We start from the raw sequence: 21,872 nt of genomic DNA, 5'->3' as shown, positions 1-21,872 counted from the left end.
TTTTTCAATTGACTACAGCTGAGTGACTGAAAATTAAATTTCAAAACATAGAATTGGGCCTATTCCCTGGCTAAACTGTTCCATGTGCTGATACGGTCGGGCAGGAAAGTCCCTCCCTAACATGCTGCACGTGCTACGCGTATGAGGATGTGACTAAGCTCAGTTACAGAGATATGCTCATCCCCTCATGTCTCCCAGATGATTATGTATTTCATCCCAGCAACACACTAAAATTCCTTTACTGGCAATACGCAGAGAAAGGGGAAAGGAGGGTAGTTTCACAGCACAACTTGTGTGGATAGTTTGCATTCACAAGCCTGGAACCAATTCTGGCCTGGAGGGAGGGCTGATTTTGAGCCCTTGGTATGCCCATCACCACATACCAAGGAACATGTGCATATGATTCATTCACATTAGACCTCTCTGATGCATTTCCTGTGGACAGCTGTGGCCCTGACTCTGGGGGCGAGAGCAGGGTATTGAATACTACACAGCAACAGCCACAGGAATAAACCCAAACACCCCAGATTTTTCTCAGGGGGACATCTGTTCAATTTTGGCATGATTAACCTTTAAATCTCTGGTTCTTTCTGACTCTGATGTTTGGCAGAGGTGCTGATTCCAGATAATCAAAACTAGGACAAGCAAGGTGAAGAAATGCGTCTTCTAAGCAACTCCTGAGTGGTAAAGTATATGTCTTAACTTGAAATAATCATATTCAAAATGTAATCAATTCCCAACTTCTCTTGGATCCTTAATGCTTCCAGGAAAAGTGCCAGGTGAAATAGAAATATCTAAATTTTAGACTTTTATGTTCCGTGCTTTATTTATTTATGCTTTATACCGTACCAATCCTTTTGCAAAGATAAAGCTTATCTTGAACCCCATCATTTTAATCCTTTTCATCAGCTGGTCATTCTTATCACAAGCATTCTTACCAATTCAGATTATTGCATTTACCTAGATCCTTTAAGTCCAAGCAAAAAGAACACTTTTAAAAACTCATCCTGATCTGTTTATGCAGATGTATGTACATAGTGGCTTCTGGTATATACTTTCATTATAATGTTTAAAATATCTCAAAGTCAAATCCTAAAGAAACGAACTGCTCCTTGTCACAAGATGCTTTTAATGTAAGAAATCTTTTCAAGTATAGTGATTTAGGATGTTATTTCACAAAAGCTTATTCAATGCACATTAATGCACCGTAAATTTTAAAACTAGGCCAGAAAAATTAAAGAAATAAAAGTGTTAAGAGGGCCCATTTGACTAGTGCAATATTGTATATAATTGAAAAATAGCTCCAAAAACATTAAACAATATGATTGTCTTGCTTTTGTCTCAATCACACTAACTATATTCTTATAGGAGAGTTGTTGTCTGTTTGCATCGTCCACCTGTCTTATCTACTGGTTATTGGTAGAGGCGGCAGTTACATTCCAAAAGGAAAACAATCTCTTCCTGTTCCCTCTGGTCATACCCATTTCCTGTTGCTTCTGGAGCTGGGTAGGGAGGCAGTTCTCAATAAGGTCCTTCTGCTGACGTTAACCAACATCACATGGGCAACGGCAAGGGAGTCACATTCTTGTTGAGTACTAGGGTATTAAAATAGCTGAAGGTAATGGAGCCTATTCCTAGTCCATTAATCTAATGGTATTGCTTTTTACTCATTTGAAACCCAGTGAGTTTCTTCCTGCCTAGGAATTCAGGGTGATATTAATTTCTCCAGTCACTATTTAAGTAGGTGTTAATAAAAGTAAGAAGGGTTCTCCATAAAGTACAATGTTTCTCTTCCTGTAATATCATGAATAAATTGCTAAGGCAAAATTTCACATTATAACAAGGAATGATATAAATAATATTATTTGAAGGTGTCTCAAAGAAAAAGGGCCAGGTTAGTGCTCTTCAATTACTGGGATTTTCATCTTCCTTCCAAGTCATTCACTTGGGAGCTCAGTCATCCTGGGCCTTAACAAACCTCTCTTAACTCTGAGTTGCCCAGAGCTGATCAATTCTTTCATCCCTCTCACTGAAAGTATCTTTAATTTTCTCCGTTATTTCTAGCCTGATGACATTTCTTAATCTTTAATACATCTATTTCTTGAACTTTCAGTTCTCTTAGCTTCTACAACATTGTACTGGTCTCTCCCTCCTCTTTGTCCTCCATTTGCCTACTAAATAAAGCATCATTTCTTCTGTTTTCATCTCTCTCTTTCTAGGATTTCTTCCCTGACCATTTCTATCCATATCATTATTTCAGCTTTGATCTCATGGCAGACAACTCCCAAACCTACAACAATTAGTCCAACATATTCCCCACTTTTCCTTTCATTTGTAGAATGCTTCACAAACCCATGCTCTCGTGAAACCTATATACTTTACAGGCTCAGCCTTGTTCCAGTTCATCTAGGCTTGACACATCCCAGTGGCCTTCGATGAGTCCTTTATTACTCCCCAACAAACAATGAATTTACAAATCTCAGCATTATCAACTCCACAGGATCTCTTGAATCCTTTTCCCTACACTTTATTTCCAAAGCCAACATTAGGCAGCAGAAATTCTATTCTCTTATTTTCCCTGGATTATTGTACTAACATTTTGAACGTTATCCTTAGAAAGACACTATTTCGTCTTTTCTTGATCTCAATTCATTGTTCACATTATTTCCTGGTTGATTAAATAGAAACTCAGAATATTTTACTCACTCAGATGTTCAAAAACTTTCAATAACTCTCTAGGTCTGCAAAATTCTGTATTTTCAGATTTTATGCCTGCTAAGCCTAATTTAATAAAACTTGTGCTACTTTAGCACGTGCTATGCTAGGCCTGTTAGAATGTGAAATGTAGTTAAAAGTATAGAAACAAAAAAAATGTAGCTGATATCATGACACCAGTGACGCCATGTCAGACCAGCCTAAAATATTCAAGTTTTGGGAGGAATTATTTTGGCTTCAACAGCTTTATTAATGCGTAATTGACATAACAATAAACTGCACATATTTAAGTGTATAATTTAATAAAATGTGACATTTATTATGTATATGCCCATGAAAGAGTCATCCAATCAAGATAATAAAGTTATCCGTCACCTTCTAAAAGTACCTCTTGTGCCTTGGTGATGTCTCCCTGATGCCCTTCCCCACCTATCTCTTATTCTCAGGCAACCATTGATTGCCTCTCTGTTACTATACCGTTTGTATACTAGTTTGCATTTTCTAGAATTTTATATAGATGTAATTACACAGTATACACTCTTTTTTTTGCCTTTTTACATTCAGCATTATTATGCTGATATTCATTCACATAGTAGCATTAGTTCATTCTTTTGTTTATTATTGAATAGTATTCCATTGAATGGATATCCCTTAGTTTGTTTATCAATTCCCTTGTTGATAGAAATTTGTTTAATTTATAGCTTGGGGCTATTACACATAAAGCTTCTGTGAAAATTCATTTTTAAGTCTTTACATGAACATATGCTTTCACTTTTCCTAGGTAAATATCTAGGAGTGCAATAGCCGAATCATGTGGCAGTAATGTTTAACTATTTAACAAACTGCCAAACTATTTTCCAAAGTGGTTGTAGCATTTTTCACACCAGTACTGTATAAGCATTCCATTTGCCCCACATTCTTGTTAACTCTTGGTACAGTCAATCTTTTTAGTTTTAGCCATTGTAATTGGTGTATGATGGTGTATCATGGTCTTAATTTGCATTTCCTTAATGACTAATGATGTTAAGTGTCTTTTCATGTGTCTATTTGTTATCCATATATCTTGTTTGGTGAAGTGTTTGAAAGTATTTTAAAAGGAAAATAAGGGCCGGGCACAGTGGCTCATGCCTGTAATCCCAGCACTTTGGGAGGCCGAGGTGGGCAGATCACGAGGTCAGGAGTTCAAGACCAGCCTGACCAACACGGTGAAACCCTGTCTCCACTAAAAATACAAAAATTAGCCAGGCATGGTGGCACGCACCTGTAATCCCAGATACTCAGGAGGCTGAGGCAGGAGAATCGTTAGAACCTGGGAGGTGGAGTTTTCAGTGAGCCAAGATGGTGCCACTGCACTCCAGCCTGGGTGATGGAGTGACACTCAGTCTCAAAAAAAAAAAAAAAAAAAAGGAAAATAAATTGCAAAAGCTAAATCTGTTATATAAATTTTTAAAACATACAAAAATCTATTTTATCTTTGAATGAGAGGTTTTTTTTTTTTTCAAATTGCCTGTGTTTTCTCCCAAATAATTGTTGGAATAATAACTACAAATAAAGTGTCTGGGAGAATATTTTGCAAGCACAAGGAAAGCATAGCTTTCTTTAACATTATCTACATCCAGAAAATACATTATATGAATCCAACCTAAATATTCTGCCTTATTACTCATGGTTCCTCTATAGTCTCTAAATCGGTGAGTTCTAAAACATGCTATGCGTTCTAATGTCAGGAGGTGAGATGGTTGTAGGGGTATACAGAGTTATTATATAAGGATAAATCTCACTGTAAGAATGGTATTCTATTTTGACTTCTCTTTAGATTCACTTATGTCAAGAAAAAAGTCTCAGCTTGGAAATTATATTTGTGTAACATCTCTGTAATAATAGCTGATCACTTTTCTCAACAGAGAGCAGTCCTTAGTCTCAGGCTTTCAGCAGATGAGAGTACCAAGCTAGAATTTTTTCATTGTATTTACTTTTTCAGTAAGTGACATAGATTTTCAATCAGTCAGCCAGTGACAGCAATATAAAATGTCATTACACCATGTATTTTAGTTCAAGGAAATGAGTTTATTGATAGAAAACACATTACATAAGTAATATTCAATTGATATTCAGATTCAACAAAAGTCATTACCATAATACACAAATGACTCAATTTGGGGAAAAATTATTTAATATTTAGCCCAATTACTTTCAAACGACGATACTCACTCCATGGAAAACTAGGTTTTACAAGGAGGTGCCTCCACTATTGGGTTGAGGAGATGGCAATGAGCAGGCAAGGAGAGAGTGAGCAAACAAGTTTAAGGAAACCAGCCCTGGAATCAACTAGAGCAACTCATATTACTTATTTATAGAAAACAGGAAACTTCAAAAAAATACAAAGAGGGCAATAATCATGCATATTCACATCTGTGATTATTGCCTTTTACTGTATAGTCTTTCAATCTTTTTCTAAGCTCATACACATTTTTTAAATTACATTGTCATAATGTTACATACTTAAAAAAACTAGTACTATAAAATGCTAATTTTCTGTCATTAAATGCTCTTTAAAAATTAATTTGTGGACTGTAGAATATTTATTTAAACTGTAAACCTTAGCTTCATTTCTATATAAAATGAAAATTGGACTAGACGACATCTAGAAAGTCTTCCTGGTCTAATAGCCCTTCGCTCTGTTAAGTGAATAGTGAAACACTCCTGAATTACTTAAATAATTAAATCCCTGTCCTATTCACCCTGAAAGGCAGTTCATGGAACTGCCTATGTGAGAAGTAGCTCCACTGCACAGCAACTACAACAATTTGGAACATCACTGTATATATCTACAACTTGAGTCCGTATTTGAAAGCACTGGGGCCAGGCGCGGTGGCTCACGCCTGTAATCCCAGCACTTTGGGAGGCCGAGGCGGGTGGATCACGAGGTCAGGAGATCGAGACCATCCTGGCTAAAACGGTGAAACCCCGTCTCTACTAAAAAATACTAAAAATTAGCCGGGCGTGGTGGCGGGCGCCTGTAGTCCCAGCTACTCGGGAGGCTGAGGCAGGAGAATGGCGTGAACCCAGGAGGCGGAGCTTGCAGTGAGCCGAGATCGCGCCACTGCAGTCCAGCCTGGGCGACAGAGCGAGACTCCGTCTCAAAAAAAAAAAAAAAAAAAAAGAAAGCACTGTCTTTTATGACCACAGTGTCATATTATGTATGAAATGCTTCTCCTAATTAGTCACCACCCTCTCACTTTGCCTCAGCTCAGCCTGCTCTGGAGGGTGACTGACTGCCTGTCTATTTAAGGCACCTCCCAGGGCTCCACATGAGCATAAGTCATCTCACTCATGTTTTAAGTTAGGCAATCCAAAACTTAACCTTTGTGCTTGCTAAGAATCTATCATGCAACTTTTTTTGTTGTTACATACTAGCAGATAAAGAGACAAAATTTCACCTTATTTATATAGATTTCAAGAAAAGTTAAAGATAACTATAAGCTGCTCTTTGTTGAAGGCTGAATGTGACTATATCCTGTTCCACTTTTCTGTAGCTCGTGCTGGGGGGAGGTGTCTCCATTTGTCTTTATATCTGTAGGGTCTTTAGGACTTAAGGGAAGGGTGATGTATTCATTTTATTTCATAAATATTTTCTAAGTACACACATATGCTAGCCATTCTGGTAGGTCCTTAAGACATAGAGATAAATAGAATGTTCCCTTTTCTTAAGTCTTAGTCTAGTAAGGGAGAGAGGAAGAGAGAGAAACAGTAGCTACAGCTATATGTGCCTTGATGAAAGAACGTCCAAAGTGGTTAGTTAAAAGAAACACACACTCACACACACACTTCAGAAATGAGACTGTCTTTGAGGAAACTGCCAAAGAATACTTTACTGGGTTGAATAGAGTCCTTGCAAAATTCATGTCCTTCCTGCAACCACAGAATGTGATCTAATTTGGAAACAGGATTGTCACAGATGGAATTAGCTAAGAAAAGGTCATACTGGAGTAGGTTGACCCTTATGCAGTATGACTGGTGTCCTTCTAAGATGAAGAGAAGACACACAGAAACAGAGACACTAATTCAGTCGGGGAGAATATGGCCATGTGATAACAGAAGCAAAGATTGAGTGATGTACCTACAAGCCAAAGGACACCAAAGGTTGATGACAAACACCACAAGCTAGAAGAGTCAAGGAAGGATTCTCCCCTAGAAAATCTTAGAGCACAGCTCTGCCAGCACCTTGATTTCAGACTTCTAGTCTCCGGACTGGTGAGGCAATATATTTTTCTTGTTCTAAGCACCAGTTGCACTTTGTTGCAGCATCCGTGGAAAATTAAGAACATATCTAGGAGCTCATTAAGTAGATTGAGGGGAAAGATTTTCCAAGTGAAGGTAACAGTATGTTCAAAGGCATGCAGGAGTGAAAGAGTATTCAGAAGAGTCTCATCAACATAATTGAGTTACCTAAATACAATGCTATATGTGCAGTTTAATAAATAACATATACACAAACAGTGTGTGATAGTCCTCATTATTTCACACATTTCGTATATGCCTCAGAATCAACAAGAGAAATGAAACAAACCTTTTTTCCTTAGCCTCACTTAATGAATCACCCAATCTCTGACTTTGTGGCTGCATGGCCGTCTTCTCTTGTGCCGTCATTATTGAATATTTTGCAAATCAGAGGGTTAGAACAGTGCTTACATATATACATATATTTGTTATATTATATATGTATAATTTTTTTTTGAGACAGAGTCTCACTCTGTTGCCCAGGCTGAAGTGCAGTGGCAGGATCTCGGCTCACTGCAACCTCTACCTCCCAGGTTCAAGCGATTCTCCTCTCTCAACCTCCCGAGTAGCTGGGATTACAGGTGCCTGCCCCATGCCCGGCTAATTTTTGCATTTTTAGTAGAGACAGAGTTTTGCCATGTTGGCCAGGCTGGTCTCGAACTCCTGACCTCAGATGATCCACTCACCTCGGCCTCCCAAAGTGCTGAGATTACAGGCATGAGCCACCATGCTGGGCCTTCTCTTTCACTTCTTATGAGGACATTAGTCCTACCAGATTAAACTACCACCCATACCACCTCATTTAACCTTGATTACCTCTATAATGGCCACATCTCCCAAATACAGTCACATTGAGAGTTAGGGCTTCAACATATGAATTTGGGGGCAAAACAGTTCAGTTCATAACAGCTTGCTTTTTCCCATTACCAAGAGACCATATAAACCCTTTCTTCCCCTATACGCAGGCATCTTTTTGGGAAAAGGTGCAGAGGAGGAAAAGGCTCATTTGGGGGAAGAAAGCAACGGTATATATAATATAATATAACAAAATATAATACATATAATATATTATATATAATTATATATAATATATAATATATAATTATATATAATATATTATATATAATTATATATAATATATTATAATATATAATATATTACATATTATATATAATATAATGATAGATTATATAATATATTACATATTATATAATATATTACATATTATATAATATAATATATAATATAATATAATATATATATAATATATATATATAATATATAATATATGTAAATATAAAAATATATTTTTTATCATAAATATAATATAAAATATATATAAAATATATATAAAATATATATATTATATATATAAAATATATATATTATATATAAAATATATATATTATATATATAAAATATATATAAAATATATATATTATATATATAATATATATATTATATATATAATATATATATTATATATATATTATATATATAAAATATATATATTATATATATAAAATATATATATTAGATATATAAAATATATATATTATATATATAAAATATATATATAAAATATATAATATATATAAAATATATATATATAAAATATATAATATATATAAATATATATAAATATATATAAATATAATATAGTCAAAACTAAATATGTAATTAATTACCTTATTAATTATATAAATCTGTTATATATTATGTTATATAACTATGTTATATAATTATGTTATATATTTATGTTATATAATTATATATAATATATTATATACTTTGTAATATATATTTATATATTATATAATAATATACATATAATGTATATTATTTATATATTATAATATATACATATTATATAAAGATACAAATCATTATATTATATATAGATATACATATAATATATAATTATATATAATATAATGATAGATTATACTATATAATTATATAATATATATTATATTATATATATTTATATATATTTTATGTATATTTTATATTTTATATTATATTTATAATAAAAATATATATTTTTATTTTATGTATTATATATTATCTAATATATTATATATTATATTAGATAATATATAATATATATGATATAATATATTATCTAATATATATTATACGTTTATATATAAAATATATATAAATATATATAATAAAAATATATATTTTTATATTTATATATTATATATATTATATAATTATATAATGTTAATATATAATATATTAGATAATATATAATATATATAATATATAAATATAAAAATATATATTTTTATTATAAATATAATATAAAATATAAAATATATATAAAATATATATAAATATATATAAATATAATATATATTATATAATTATATAGTATAATCTATCATTATATTATATATAATTGTATATTATATGTATATCTATATATAATATAATGATTTGTATCTTTATATATGTATATATTATAATATATAAATAATATACATTATATGTATATTATATAATATAAATATATATTACAAAGTATATAATATATTATATATAATTATATAACATAAATATATCACATAATTATATAACATAAATATATAACATATTTATATAATTAATAAGGTCATTAATTACATATTTAGTTTTGACTTAGTTCTTTCCTTTCTTTTTTCTTTTTTTTTTTTTTGAGATGGAGTCTCAGTCTGTCCCAGGCTGGAGTGCGGTGGCACTATCTCAGCTCACCGCAACCTCCACCTCCCGGGTTCAGTGATTCTCCTGCCTCAGCCTTCCGAGTAGCTGGGATTACAGGCATGTGCCACCATGCCCAGCTAATTTTTGTATTTTTAGTAGAGACAGGGTTTCACCATGTTGGCTAGGGTGGTCTCAAACTCCTGACCTTGTGATCCGTGGGCCTCGGATAACAGGTGTGAGCCACTGCGCCCAGCCAATTCTTTCCTTTTTAAAGTTTCCATTTGTGTGTCAATATTTTCAAGCTTGTCTTTTATGTCTCAGAACATAATAAACATAATTATTTTAAAATATATTTCTAATAATATCATTACTTCTGGATACTTGCCTGGTTCTATTGCCTATTGTTTCCCCAAAGTTTTGTTTCTGTCCTTTTTTATTCTCATGTGCCTTGTTATTTTTGATTGAATGTTGGAGATTGTATGTAAAATATTGTGAAATAATTCTAAGTTTAGTTTGATATTATATTTCTTCACAGAGCATTACATTTGCCTCTTGCTGGTAATGAAGGAAGAACAATCTTGAACTCATAGAACTAAAAATAAGGCTGGTAGCTGAATTTCCAACAGGAACAATGAATATCCAAAGACAATAAAAAGATAACCTTCAAAGTTTTGAAAAAACATGTTTTTGAAGGATAAAGACAAACTAAATAGCATTTGTTAGCAACAGACCCGAACCAAGAGAAATATTAAAGGGTATTCTTGCAGATAGAAAAGAATGCAGGTGAAATTTCAGAAAGAACAATGCAAAGGTAAATAGATAGATACATGTAAATTAATATTAAATATATAAAACAATAGAATTACAATGGCAAGGATGAGGCAAGTACACTATTTAGCACCCTTCCTATTCAACTTTGAATAAGAAATCCTAGCTAGGGTGATAAGCACAATACATAGAAATAAAAATGTCAAAGGGTTTGGAAAGAAGAAAATAAAACTGCTGTTATTTGCAAATAATATGATATGTACCTAGAAAATGTAAAAGAACATACAGAGTAGACGACTGGCCTGGCACAGTGGCTCACGCCTGTAATCCCAGCACTTTGGGAGGCTGAGGCGGACAGATCACTTGAGGCCAGGAGTTTGAAACCAGCCTGGCCAACATGGCAAAACCCTGTGTCTATTGAAAATACAAGAATTAACCGGGAGTGTGGCGGGTGCCTGTAATCCCAGCTACTCAGGAGGCTGAGGCACAAGAATGGCCTGAATCCATGAGGCAGAGTTTGCAGTGAGCCAAGATTGTGCCACTGCACTCCAGCCTGGGCAACAGAGCAAGACTCTGTCTCAAAAAAAAAAAAAAAAAACCTACAGATAAATTGTTAGAATTAATAAGTAAATCTAGTAAGGTTGAGATACACAAAGTCACTAAAAAATTAATTTTATTTCTATACATCAGTAACAAATACAGGTTTGTAATGTGGTTGTTAAAAGTTTTAGCTTTCCCCTCTGTCACTTCCTGTCCCAGAATAAAGCTGAATGAATAATGCTTGATACCTTTTTTTTTTTTTTTTTTTTTTTTTTTTTTTTGAGACGGAGCCTCGCTCTGTCGCCCAGGTTGGAGTGCAGTGGCGCCGTCTCGGCTCACTGCAAGCTCCGCCTCCCTGGTTCACGCCATTCTCCTGCCTCAGCCTCCCGAGTAGCTGGGACTACAGGCATCTGCCACCACGCCCAGCTAATTTTTTGTATTTTTAGTAGAGACGGGATTTCACCGTGTTAGCCAGGATGGTCTCGATCTCCTGACCTCGTGATTTGCCCACCTCGGCCTCCCAAAGTGCGGGGATTACAGGCGTGAGCCACCTTGCCCGCCCGGCGATACTTTTAATTTATACAGCCGGTTTTAACTTGATACAATTTTTAAAAGTGTTACATGCAAATGATCATTTGATAATGTATACACTTCAAAGTTCTGAAAGATTTAGAATTTGTCTTTAGCCCTCTAACTGATGTTTGCATCCACCCAAAATTAGTACAGTGAAACCAAAACTCCAAAGGGATATTGTTAGGAGGTGGGGTCTTATGAAGGTAATTAAATGAGGTTATGAGGGTGGAACCTCCATGATGGGATTGTGTCCTTATAAGAAGAGAAAAAGAATAGAGCAAAAGTGCTCTCTCTCTCTCTCTCTCTGCCTCTCTGCAGGTACTCACCAAGGAAATCCAGGTGAAAACATAAACAGGAAAAAAGGGCCCTCACTAAGAACCTGACCATGCTGGCACTATGATTACAGACTTCCACCCTCCAGAACTGTGAGAAACACGTTTGTTAAGCCACAAAATATTTATTGTGGCAATTCTTTGAGGTGAGAAATGGTATTCTGTTATTGCAGCCTAAAGTGAGACACCCTCCCTGAATCTTGTCCTTACATCTCCACACTCTCACCATTTTGCTCCTTCTTGGTATCATCAGGGTCTCAGAATTTCTGCTCCATCACAACAGTAAGCACCTACTTACAGGGAAGACTGTGAGGACTCTGGGATCATGAAGTGTTAGAGATGGAAGAAAATTTAAATTATCTTGTTCAAACTGCTTCATTTTACAAATGAGTAAACTAAGGACCAGAAAAACCAATATATTTACCCTTAATTACCTGTCCTAAGGTAGAAATGCCTTTTGAAAGTTAGTAAACCATCTTAACCATAAGTATTTCATTTAACACAGTATGAAAACTTCCAGCCAGCAAGAAGGATCTTTAATAATGGGGTTTCAGCTTTCAGCAAGCCCAAAGAGAGGACATTTGCAGATCAAAGTGGCTGTCTCACAGCTGTGAAATCATAATTTTGCTGCAACCTCTCAGCATGTTATTCTTGTTCCCAGTCTCCCAAAGGGCAGGTATGAAGATCTATTCCTAAAGTCAGTAATCTATGACTTAGTAGGCCAAAGTAATTTTAAGTGGCAAGTAAAGTATTTGTGGTCACCCTCTACCCTTATTGTTATTGTTCAAAAGAGTAATCAACTGATTAACAACTCCTACTTGGAGACTCTGGGTTTAGTTGCCTGCCCAACAAAATCTACTCAGCAACCCTTGTACCAAATTCTCATATTGTTTAATTTTTTTCATTTTGTGTGTTTATTATGTTATGAGTAATGATAATTTCTGTTACACATATGTGTATGTATAGCTTTTCTGATTGATTAGACTATATAAAATTCAAATGGCAATTTAAGAATTATATAGTTCTTATACTATTAATCTATTTTTAATTTTCTTGAGTAAACCCTACTTTCATCATGATGTAGATGTGTTTTATTTTTTTCATTTAATATACTTTTGAAATAAACTTTCTAGTAAATTATCTCAGATGGTGGCATCATCATTCATAAACGAAATAGGCCGATAGTTTCTATTTTCTATGGGAAACATACAATATAGTGGTTAATAGCTTGTCTCCTCCATGCAAGTTACCTAGTTTCCATCTCTGTCCCACCATTTACTAATTGTGGAATCCTGGAGAAGTTATTTAACTTCCCTAAGTTTTCTCATCTATAAGATGAGAGAAATGCTCAGTCTTGTAAGTATTTTGTGGAATAAATAGATTGAAATTTCTAGAACACTTACAATGTTCTTGGTATACAGAAAGCTCTTTATAAATATCAGCTTTTTTGATGTCATTCTGGGCAGGTTTTGATATCAATATGCTAACCTTATAAAGTGCACTTAAAAGTGATCCTTCCTTTTTTTTTTTTTTTTTTTTTTTGAGACAGAATTTTGCTCTGTAGCCCAAGCTGGAGTGCAGTGGTGTGATCTCGGCTCACTGACTGCAACCTCTGCCCGCCTGGTTCAAGCGATTCTCCAGCCTCAGCCTCTTGAATAGCTGGGATTACAGGCGTACACCAGCATACCTGGGTAATTTTTTGTATTTAGTAAAGACAGGGTTTTGCCATGTTGGCCAGGCTGGTCTCAAACTCCTGACCTCTCTCACCTTGGCCTCCCACATTGCTGGGATTACAGGCATGAGCCACCACACCTGGCCAATCCTTCTTTTTCCATAATCTGGAAATAGTTAAGAGGAAGAAGAATTTTTTATTCCTTGAGAATTTAAAATAACTCAGTTATGAAATCATTTGGAACCTGTGCCTTGTGTGAGAGAATACTTTGACAAGTTCACAGATTCTTCTTCTTCATGAAGCAGTTTTGGAAATGGGTGTTTTACTAGGAAATTACATTTACTACTGGCAAAATATTAGGATTTTTCAAATATATCAATGTGGAGCTTTAGTTTTCAATCCTTTCCTGGTGAGGCTTAAAATCTATTTCTTTGTTCATTTGAGAGTCAGTTTATGGTTTTCTCAACTTATTTACTTATTTATTATACATTCAATTCCAATGTTGCCTTTTTAATATTTTTTCCTTAGGCTTTTCTTTTTCTAAATTATTAAGTTAAATGCTTATTTGTTCAATGGCACAATGCTAGCAAATTGCTTTAAAAAGTATAAGGGAATGGTAAAGAGACATTTTCTGTTTTTCTCTTTTTTCTAACATTAACGTGCTATGTTTATATTTTATTTGTTAAGATTACATTCTCATTCATCCATTAATTTATTCAATTACAAATATTTATTTAGAACTGGACTTTGTCCAGAGTCTTAGTGGTAGGGGTAGGGGAGTGAAGAGTAAATAGGACACTGTCATTGCCTTCAAGGAGAAAATACGCAGTGCTTAATTGTCTTTTGAGGAGAGGGAGATGTTCATCCTACTTCTGGACCTGAACTGATCGAATTCTACTATTTAACACCTTGGGTCAAATATTGTGTAAGTCTTCATTAAAATGTTTGACTTGCTGTATGAATTTATTATTTTTATCATTATTTACAGGGGTTTATACAAGGTTTATTTTTGTCTTGTTTTTGTTTGTTTGTTTGTTTTTGTATAGACTCTCTACTGGTGTACCTTAGAATATATAGTAGCTCTTAGAGAAGCTTGTCCTGTGCTTTCTGGGGAAAGATAGTGGAAAAAAGTTGTATGATAGACCTTTCTCTTCCAAAATAAATAAATAATAAGTTTAAAACAACAACTATAAGATGTACAAAAGAATAATTTAGTATGGCAGCAAGAATCAAATATATAGATATATAAGCAAGACAGGGAAAGAGAGGCAAAATATGACAGGCATAGTGAAGATTTCCTCCTCCATTCATCCTGTAAGCAGTATGGGGAGAGGAGATGAATTAGATCCTAAAAAATGTCACTGATCTCCATTCCCTTTATTTCTCTCTTCCCTGCCCTCTCAAAGTCACCACAATTTGGAAGAAAAAAAAAATGAATGCCAGAAGTGTCTGGTCAGCTTGGGGAAAACACACCAAACACTCTGAGAGTATAAAATGTAACTCACTCCCTACCAATGCACCAGAGGCTGGCAAGTCTACCAGAGCTCACTACAGCGGGGCAAGCTGAGTAAAGAAGTCTGAAAAATGATGACAATCATCTAAACCAATTGATCTTTAAAACTGTTTAGAGATCTAGTATAAAGGATGCTATTTCTCCACATCCTCTCTAGCACCTGTTGTTTCCTGACTTTTTAATGATTGCCATTCTAACTGGTGTGAGATGGTATCTCATTGTGGTTTTGATTTGCATTTCTCTGATGGCCAGTGATGGTGAGTATTTTTTCATGTGTATTTTGGCTGCATAAATGTCTTCTTTTGAGAAGTGTCTGTTCATGTCCTTCGCCCACTTTTTGATGGGGTTGTTTGTTTTTTTCTTGTAAATTTGTTTGAGTTCATTGTAGATTCTGGATATTAGCCCTTTGCCAGATGAGTAGGTTGTGAAAATTTTCTCCCATTTGTAGGTTGCCTGTTCACTCTGATGGTAGGTAGTTTCTTTTGCTGTGCAGAAGCTCTTTAGTTTAATTAGAGTCCACTTGTCAATTTTGGCTTTTGTTGCCATTGCTTTTGGTGTTTTAGACATGAAGTCCTTGCCCATGCCTATGTCCTGAATGGTAATGCCTAGGTTTTCTTCTAGGGTTTTTATGGTTTTAGGTCTAACGTTTAAGTCTTTAATCCATCTTGAATTAATTTTTGTACAAGGTGTAAGGAAGGGATCCAGTTTCAGCTTTCTACATATGGCTAGCCAGTTTTCCCAGCACCATTTATTAAATAGGGAATCCTTTCCCCATTGCTTGTTTTTCTCAGGTTTGTCAAAGATCAGACTTTTACACTGTTGGTGGGACTGTAAACTAGTTCAACCATTGTGGAAGACAGTATGATGATTCCTCATGGATCTAGAACTAGAAATACCATTTGACCCAGCCATCCCATTACTGGGTATATACCCAAAGGACTATAAATCATGCTGCTATAAAGACACATGCACACGTATGTTTATTGCGGCACTATTCACAATAGCAAAGACTTGGAACCAACCCAAATGTCCAACAGTGATAGACTGGATTAAGAAAATGTAGCACATATACACCATGGAATACGATGCAGCCATAAAAAATGATGAGTTCATGTCCTGTGTAGGGACATGGATGAAATTGGAAATCATCATTCTCTGTAAACTATCGCAAGAACAAAAAACCAAACACTGCATGTTCTCACTCAGGTGGGAACTGAACAATGAGAACACATGGACATAGGAAGGGGAACATCACACTCTGGGGACTGTTGTGGGGTGGGGGGAGGGGGGAGGGATAGCTTTAGGAGATATACCTAATGCTAAATGACGAGTTAATGGGTGCAGCACACCAGCATGGCACATGTATACATATGTAACTAACTTGCACATTGTGCATATGTACCCTAAAACTTAAAGTATAATAAAATAAAATAAAATTTAAAAAAAGGATGCTAGAAGAGGAAATAAAACAACATTATCTGAGGGAAGAGGCATTTGGAGTGCTGTAGGTAGAATTCAATTTCCCTTTCTATGAACCAACAATTTGTAGTTAAAAACAGAGAAGAAAAATTGGGTGGGATGGAGTGGATAGTGGCAGTTGGTGAGTGATGGTAAGTGAATTGATGAGCTACATCCTAAGAGCAGTTAAAGCAAAAACAACAAACAAACAATGGCCTAACCTGAAGGAGTAAATTAAAGGCACTGAACTTAAAATAATACAAAAACCCTATAATTCAACCCTATAATGTTGAGTCATAGCATACAATTAGAAAAATGAATGTCATAAGTATACATCTCAATTAATATTCACAAAGTTTAAACACCTGCATAACTGGCAATCACATCAGGTAACAGAACACGGCTAGTGCCTCAGGGACCTCTTTGGGCTCCTTTCTAGTCATTATCCATCTCTCCTGAGAATAACCATTATCCTAACTTTTAATTTCACAGATTAGTTCTGCCTGTTTTTGAAATTTATGTAAATGGTGGAATTATATAAAAGTTTTTTTTTATGTATGTCTTGCTCTGTTCTCCAGGCTGGAGTGCAACGACATGATCTAGACTCACTGCAATCTCCACCTCCCTGGTTCAAGCCATTCTCCTGCCTCAACCTCCTGAGTAGCTGAGATTACAGGCACATGCCACTATGCCTGGCTAATTTTTATATTATTGCAGAGACGGGGTTTCACCATGTTGACCACGCTGGTCTTGAACTCCTAACCTCAAGTGATCTGTCTGCCTTGGCCTCCCAAAGTGCTGGGATTAGAGGCATGAGCCACCATGCCTGGTCAATACAATAGATTTTTTAAATCTCTTTTTTGCTCAATATTATGTTTGTGAGATTTAGCATATTGTTGTGTGTAGTTTTAGTTTGTCCACTCTTACTACTGTATGTATTCCATTGTGTGAACATATCATCGTTTTTTTTCCATTTTACAGTTGAGTTCTTTGATCAACTTTCAGTTTGGAAATGCTATGAACATATTTTACATGTCTTTTTGTGAACACATAAATACCCCTCTGTTGAGTATTCATCTAGAAGTTTAATTGCTGGTTCATAGAGCAAACACACGATTTATTACCATACATACAGATAGATTCTCCAAACAATTTTTCAAGGTGGTTAACTAATTTATGCCAGCAATCAATGACATTTAGGATTGTTCTAGATCCTTGGAAACTCAGTGTTTTTTAGTCATATGTTAATCGGCCATTTGGATATGCTCTTGTGAGGTACTCACTGAAGTCTTTAGCCTTTTTTTTTGTTTTGTTTGCTTGTTTTGGTTTTTGAGACAGAGTTTCACTCTTGTTGCCCAGGCTAGAGTGCAATGGTGTGATCTTGGCTCACTGCAACCTCCGCCTCCTGGGTTCAAGCAATTTTCCAGCCTCAGCCTTCTGAGTAGCTAGGACTACAGGGGTGAGCTACTATGCCCAGCTAATTTTCGTATTTTTTGTAGATACAGGATTTCGCCATGACCTCCTGACCTCGAACTCCTGACCTCGGTGATCCTCAGGCCTTGGCCTCCCAAAGTGCTGGGATTGCAGGTGTGGGCCACCGCACCCAGTCTAGCCATTTTTCTTATACAGTGAGTTTTTAACAAAATTATATGGGAGAGTGCACAGGCAAGGTAATCTATCCATGATTGTCCATAGCCTGACTTCACTCTTCCTCTTCATGCTAAATCAGAAATACAAAAATACTCATATTGAAGCTGTGAAGAATAAAAAATTCCTCTCACTAACATGAGAGGAAGAGTGTTCCAAAATTGTCTAGGAGCAAACAGAAGGTCTTAATAGAACAAATGAAAAATAATTAAAGGAAAAAGGAATGGCATAAAGCCTACATAAAAAACACTAAAATAAAAATGATTAAAGAAGGAAACATAGTCCTAAAAAATCCAATAGTTGAAATCCATCATATAGGAAAATAATACGAAAGAAATAAAAGTTAATTCTACACTGTACTAGTGTACTAGGGCTGCTGAAACAAATTACCACAAACTGGGTAACACAACAACATAAATTTATTCTCTCACAGTTCTGGAGAACAGCTTCTGGTGATTGCTGGCAATTCTTAGCAATCCTCTCCATCTGTGGACCACTGGGACAGGCATAGGATAAACATTTTCATTTCCATAGGGAGAAATTGGAAGTTATAAAAGGGTTACTGGTTTGAAGCAAGTGCAAAAATTGGCAGGATAAACTGCATTCAGCTCAAGGTCTGAAAATACTCCTCTGAGGCTTGATCCTCTGTTTTCTGGGCCCATGGTAGTCATCCTGCTGTCTCTGGCCTTTATATTTGTATCTGTGGTTCTGCCCTCAGAGTAATTCTTCCTTTCTCTTAAAGATGAACAAATATTTGTGACTGAATAGCTCTATCAGCCCATTTCTTGCTAGAATCCCAGAAATCTGGTGGCCTTCCTTCATTTTGTCTTATCTCTGCCCCTTTCAGTCCAGGCTGGTAGTGTGATAAGGTTTGGCTGCACCCCCACCCAAAGCTCATCTTGAATTGTAATTCCCATAATCCCCACAAGTCATGGGAGGGATTCTACGGGAGGTAATTGAATAACTGGGACAGTTATCTTCATGCTGTTCTCCTCATAGTGAATAAGTACTCAAGAGATCTGATGGTTTTATAAGGGGCTTCTCCTTCACTCTGTACTCACTTATCTCACCTGCCACCATGGAAGACGTGCCTGTTTCATCTTCTGCCATGATGGTAAGTTTCCTGAGGCCTCCCTAGACATGGGGAACTGTGTCAATTAAACCTCTTTTCTTTACAAATTACCCGATCTTGAGTATGTCTTTAAAGCAGCATGAAAACAGACTAAAACAGTAAATTGGTACCACAGAGAATGGATGCTGCTGTGAAGATACCCAAAAATTCAGAAGTGACTTTGGAACTGCGTAATGGGCAGAGACTGGAACCGTTTGGTGGGCTTGGAAGAAGACAGGAAAATGTGGGAAAGTTTGGAACTTCCCAGTGACTTGTTGAATGGCTTTGACCAAAATGCTGATAGTAATATCAACAGCAAAATCTAGGCCAAGGTGGTCTCAAATGGCAATGAGGAACTTGTTGGGAACTGGAGTAAAGATCGCTCTTGCTGTGCAAAGAGACTAGTGGCATTCTGCTCCTGCCCTAGAGATCTGTGGAACTTTGAACTTGAGAGAGATGATTTAGAGTATCTGGCAGAAGAAATTTCTAAGCACCAAAGCATTCAACAGAAGGCAGAGCATAAAAGTTTGGAAAATTTGCAGCCTGATGATACAATAGAAAAGGAAAACCCATTTTCTGGGGGAGAAATTTAAGCCTGCTGCAGTAAGTTGCATAAGTAATGAGGAGCTGAATGTTAATCACCAAGACAATGGGGAAAATGTCTCCATGACATGCCAAAGGCCTTCATGACAGCCCCTTCCATCACAGGCCCAGAGGCCTAGGAGGAAAAAATGGTTTTGTGGGCTGGACCCAGGGCCTCCCTGCCCTGTGCAGCCTCAATACATGGTGCCCCACATCCCAGCTACTTCAGCTCCAGCTGTGGCTAAAAGGGGCCAAGATACAGCTCAGGTCATTGCTTCAAAGGGTGTAAGCCCCAAGCCTTGGCAGCTTCCACCTGGTGTTTGTCCTGCAGGTGCACAAAAGACAAGGATTGAGCTTTGAGAACCTCTGCCTAGATTTCAGAGGATGGACAGAAATGCCAGGATATCCAGGCAGAGGTGTGCACATGGAGAACCTCTTCTAGGGCAGTGCAGAAGGGAAATGTGGGGTTGGAGCTCCCACAGTAAGTCCTCATAGAGACACTGCTCAGTAGAGCTGTGAGAAGAGGGCCACCGTCTTCCAGATCCCAGAATGGGAGATCCACTGACAGCTTACATTCTGCATCTGGAAAAGCCACAGGCACTCAATGCCAGCTTGTGAAAACAGCCAGGATGCAGGACTGTACCCTGGAAAGCCACAGGTGAAACTGACCAGGGCTGTGGAAGCCCACCTCTTGACATCAGCGTGACCTGGATATGAGATGTGGAGTCAAAGGAGATTATTTTGGAACATTAAGGTTTAATAACGGCCCTATTGATTTCAGATTTGTATGGGGCGTATAACCCCTTTGTTTTGGCCAATTTATCTTATTTGGAACAGGTGTATTTATCCAATGCCTGAACCATCATTGTATCTAGGAAGTAACTAATTTGCTCTTAATTTTACTGGCTCATAGGCGGAAGGGACTTGCCTTGTCTCAGATAAGACTTTGGACTAGGACTTTTGAGTTAATGCTGGAATGAGTTAAGACTTTGGGGGGCTGTTGGGAAGGCATGATTGTGTTTTGAAATGTGAGGACATGAGATTTGGTCAGGTACGGAATGATATGGTTAGGCTTTGTATCCCCACCCAAATCTCATCTTGAATTGTAGTTCCCATAATACCCATGTGTCATGGGAGGGACCCTATGGGAGGTAATTAAATCATGGGGGCGGTTACCCTCATGCTGTTCTCATGATAGTGAGTCAGTTCTAATGAGATCTGATGGTTTTATAAGGAGCGTCCCCTTTGCTTGGCACTCACTTCTCTCACCTGCCTCTCACCTGTAAGATGTGCCTGTTTTGCTTTCCACTATGATTGTAAGTTTCTTGAGGCCTCCTTTGCCATGCAGAATTGTGAGTCAATTAAACCTTTTTTCTTTATAAATTACCCAGTTTCAGGTATGTCTTTACAGCAGTGTGAAAATAAACTATCACATAGTGTTTCTGCTAGTGTAGCATTCTGAAAAGCCTTGTTGGTTTCCCATGGAATTCACAGCAGTCCATGCTATTGGACAAGAGTCCTCTACAGACATTTTCTTGAATAACGTCATCTAAATTTTTGGCTTCTGCTGAGAAGGTTGATCTGATTATTGAGTTACACATGTAATCTTTTCAGCAAAATATTGTTCAGGATGTTTGTTCTTACTTCTAGAGCATACTATCTGATAGGCTGAGAATTTTCCAAATCATCAAACTGTGGTTTCTTTTGCTTAACAGTTTCTTCCTCAATTTATGTCTTTTCTGCCACATTTTTCTACAAGCAGCAAGGAGAAATAAGGCTGAACCTCCCACACTTTGCTTAGAAATATCCTCAGCTCAAACATCCAAGTTAATCACTTATGTGTTTTGCTTTCTGCCCAACTATAGAACACAATTCACTCAAGATTTCTGTCACCTCATAGGAACCAGCAAAAATTTCATGATGAAGACCCCAAAAGCAGTTGCAACACAAGCAAATGTTGACAAGTGGGATTGAATTAAGCTAAAGAGCTTC

At 36.2% G+C, this 21,872-nt stretch overlaps 1 long non-coding RNA gene across 3 annotated transcripts; it reads left to right on the top strand.

Annotated features, from left to right (window-relative positions):
• The first annotated feature begins 415 nt into the window (after positions 1-415).
• LOC129532276 (uncharacterized) lies at positions 416-21,266 on the top strand. Of its 3 annotated transcripts, XR_010132985.1 has the most exons (5): positions 440-684; positions 11,884-12,043; positions 13,447-13,588; positions 14,976-15,339; positions 17,119-21,266. It is a non-coding gene; the product is annotated as an uncharacterized lncRNA (long non-coding RNA). The 3 variants fall into 3 exon arrangements; XR_010132986.1 differs by lacking the exon at positions 13,447-13,588 and having other exon boundaries at positions 416-684; XR_008677946.2 differs by lacking the exon at positions 14,976-15,339.
• The last annotated feature ends 606 nt before the right edge of the window (positions 21,267-21,872 follow it).

This window comes from Gorilla gorilla, chromosome 2 (assembly GCF_029281585.2).
Source record: "Gorilla gorilla gorilla isolate KB3781 chromosome 2, NHGRI_mGorGor1-v2.1_pri, whole genome shotgun sequence".
In the NCBI taxonomy this organism is placed as follows: domain Eukaryota; kingdom Metazoa; phylum Chordata; class Mammalia; order Primates; family Hominidae; genus Gorilla; species Gorilla gorilla.
The sequence above is the reverse complement of the archived record's forward strand: the minus strand, read 5'-3'. Positions and strand labels throughout refer to the sequence as shown.